Below are 3,983 nucleotides of genomic sequence, written 5' to 3' on the forward strand. Positions count from 1 at the left end.
CTCACTTTCTTACAGCTCTTTATTATAATCATATTTTAATAGTTGCCGAAAACCTCGGTCAACAAGTATATTTTCCCAGTATTAAACTAGAATTAAAAATTAAATTTCCTCTATACTTAATTATTTATTTCTTGAATTTAATACATTTAATTAAATTGAAAATTTCAATATCTAAGTTGATTTCCATCATGATACTTAAATATTGTTATTTTCATGTTATTTAATTAAAATTGAAAATTATTTTAAGTCTGGAATCATAATTCAGAATAACTTAAGTTTGAATAATTTTCAAAATATATTTTATTTTATTTTATTATTCTTTTACCCAAAATTTCAAAATTTCATTTCTTTAATGCAGAAATTTCGAATTTTATTTGAAAAATAGATTAAAGTTGAAAATTATTTATTTAATTTTGGACCAACTTAAATCAATGATTATTTCATTTAATGATCAATTAAAATAAATGAACTAAAATATATTATAATTAGAAATTGAATTAATTAGTCCATCAAAGTCTAGATAGATATTATCTGTTTTACTTGAAGTATTTTTCTAGTGTATTTAATTAAATAGAAAATTAATATTTAAGTTGATTCTTAATCATGATACTTAAATATTTGAAAATTTTCTTAGATATTTAATTAAATAGGAAAATTATATTTTTTGTTGAAAATTAATTTTTATTAATTTTGGGCCAACATAAAATTAGAGTAATTTTCCAGGATTTATTTTTACTTTATTTTAAAGCATTTTCGAAAGTAGTATTCTTATACACTTCATTTATCGAAATGCAATATATATTTATAGAAAATTAAATTTGAGTTGTAAATTAATTTAAATTAATTTAGAAGCAACTTAAATTGAATAATTTTCTACATATTTATGGAAATTATTACTAAGATGGAAATAATTCACGTTATTTTCATATCCATCTAAGTATAATTTATAAATATTAAATTAAAATTTATATTTGGAATTTTTCATTTTAAATTAGAAATTTTGATTAAATAAATATATATTTAGAATAAATTGAATAAAATAAATGTTAGAAGAAAATACAACCTTCATTAAATAATGAGCTTTATTATTATTAGGATATTCGATCTCCATTGGGTGTTTTACATAGCTATTGTTTTAGTGAGTAATCCTCCCTAATGGAGGAACGTTCATTAGCAAGTTAGCACCGTTTAATCTCGAAAGATAAGTAATCTTGTAAGTTTTTTATATAGTTTTGATCACCCTAATGGTGGCGACTATATAAGACTTGCAAGAATATTAAACAATGGTGGAAGCTCATAAGATTAAATAGCCTTGACTCTTGCCTAAACGGGACAACGCGGATTCAAATCTTGATCGAATAAAAGGTTGCTAGAATGTTGATCATTTTAGATGAGCTGACAACTCTATTCAATGGATGGTAGCTTTGCCTCTCGCCTAAACGGGACACTGATATCAGTTTGTTGAAAACCTTGGAAATTATTTAGGATTGTATGTTTTAGTATTTTCACTTGTCATTCCTACTTGCTATATGCTTAATAATTTTTGAATTGTGTATGAGTTTGTATTGAACCATGTTATTTTCTGTTATTAAATTGTAGTTTAATTTCGAAATTTCATTGTTGGTCTAACTTGGTTTGTTTTTCTAATGAGATAAATCCCTAATGGATTTTCACCATTAGACTAACATAATAGTGTTAGATCTCGAAAGATAAATATTGTACATGCAACATCTAGCTGTTCATCAATTGATGACACCTTAGACTAGTATTTTATAATATGAAACAAGAAGATTGTATAAATAAGATTACTTTGACTCTCGCTAATCGGAGCATCGTTGGATTCTTATTTAAAACGAAATTATCCTAATTCCTCTTAGCTTATTCATTTCGAATTTGCTCAACAACATATCATTGGATGAATAGTCTATAAATCATTTCATGTCATTTTATATTTCTCTTAAGAAATTAAATGACGAACTTGATTATATTCCCGGAATTCTTTCCCAAAATGATATAAATCCTCAATCTTAGAAATCTCCTTCTTGTATAGGCAAATTATAGAATTAGATTAGTAGTGGTGGTCCAAGAAAGAATTACTAATTATACAGTTACACTTTCACAAGTGTTTCATAACAATTTTCTATCAATGCATTCAAACTGTATGAGTTTTGTATTCTGTGACCAGAATCCACTTGCACTATTCTAAGAACTCTTTGTTGTAACTAAAAGATACAACCACATATTTTATAAATCTATGGCATTTGTATCTTGTTCATAGTGGTTTGGACAAGATCATTCTCTGCAAAGAGTTAATATGCCTATATCCATTGAAAGTAAGTTCATCTCATTCGCAGATGGATGTACATTCAGGGGTGGATATGAGTTTTCGTTGTATTCTTAAAACGATCACTCTAGATTTTACCTTGTGCAAAAGAAATTTGAAATGTTTGAAAAATTTCATGAATTTCTAGCAATGGTAAGGTGTTAAAGATCTTGCGAACTGATAGGGGTGGAGAAAAAGTTAGTAGATATGCAGTTCAAAGATCATTAATTTAATTTTTGAATTATATCCAAACTTACCTCCCCAGAAATTCGAGTTGCATATTGATGATTAGTTACTAGTCGTTGCCTAAATCCTTCTATGGAAATAAAATTTTAGAATGATGCAATGGTTGTATAATTAATGTAAATCATTACTAGATTCATGGATGACCTAATCGAAATCTTAAGAAAAGCTAGAACTGCTAACCCTGGTTTGCATGTTTGTTAGCTATTCTAAGTGATTAGGGGTGGATCATCCCATAGTCATTAGATAAGAAAGTGTTTGTTTAAACAAATACTAGTTTTCTAAGAAAATGACTAAGTCTGAAAATAAAGTAGCAAATAAAGGAGATAAATTTTTTTTTCTTGATTCCAAAAGTGTTCCATCATCTTATTCTACATATGATGATCCCACTGCCACTGTTGTCTTGTCACAACCGAAGAGGTCAATACCATGTAGTTTTCTTAGACACAATTCATGGTACCTTGTCGTAGTGGGAGAGTTTCTTGGAACTTTACCTTCTTATGACTTGGAAGACACTAGTGATTAAAATCCATTGTGAGTTTAAACAAGTAATGGATTGTCAAGATAAGAATCTAAGAAGAAAAGCCAATAGAACTATGGTTTGATCCATTCACATGGAGTAACCTAAAGCTATCTATTACAAGGACATGAAAGGAAATTTTTGTTAATAAGTCTATTCAATGGACTTAACAAAACTTCCTGTTCCTAGTATTATAGGTTTGAGTTTATCTAAACCAATAGCTTGTGGTATACCTGGTAATTAATTACTCTAATGCAAGCAACTTACTTTAATAAGATGCTGAAGCATTTTCTTTCCAATGGCAATCTATAGAAGCTTCACAACTTCTAAGCATAGATTTTATTTATCTAAGGAAAAGTCTCAACTATTCTAGAGAAGATAAAGCGATGAAAGAATTTCTTAAATCAACAGTGAGAGGTCTCAGATATGCTTTAGTATGCCTTAGACCAGACACCTGCTGTTGAGTGGGAGTAATGAGTAAGTATCAGATTAGTCCAGGAGAAGAACATTGGAAGACATTGAAGTAAATTTTAAGATTAAGAAGAGAAACTATATGTTAGTCAATAAGGGTGGTTTTAAAACTCTTAGACTACACCACATCAGATTTCGAGACTTGCCCGTGTGCTAGAAAGTCTGCTGATGAGATGGTGATTACTTTGGGGGTGGAGTAGTGATTTTGGAGAAGTGTAAAAACCTATCTGAAATCTCTTAGTCTACCAGAGAGAGATTGAATGTTAAAAGATGCAGGAAAGATACTTATTCAGTCTAAGGAAAGTTCTATACTTTTGTGGCACCGTTCCAACTTGCCTTAACTACTAGTGTTACTTCCTGAATAACGAAGAAGTAGATGCCAAAAGTATAGAATCCAGTATCCCAAGAGAGTAGACATATAGAAAG

The sequence above is a fragment of the Cannabis sativa genome, chromosome 2 (assembly GCF_029168945.1).
Source record: "Cannabis sativa cultivar Pink pepper isolate KNU-18-1 chromosome 2, ASM2916894v1, whole genome shotgun sequence".
NCBI classification, from domain to species: Eukaryota; Viridiplantae; Streptophyta; class Magnoliopsida; order Rosales; family Cannabaceae; genus Cannabis; species Cannabis sativa.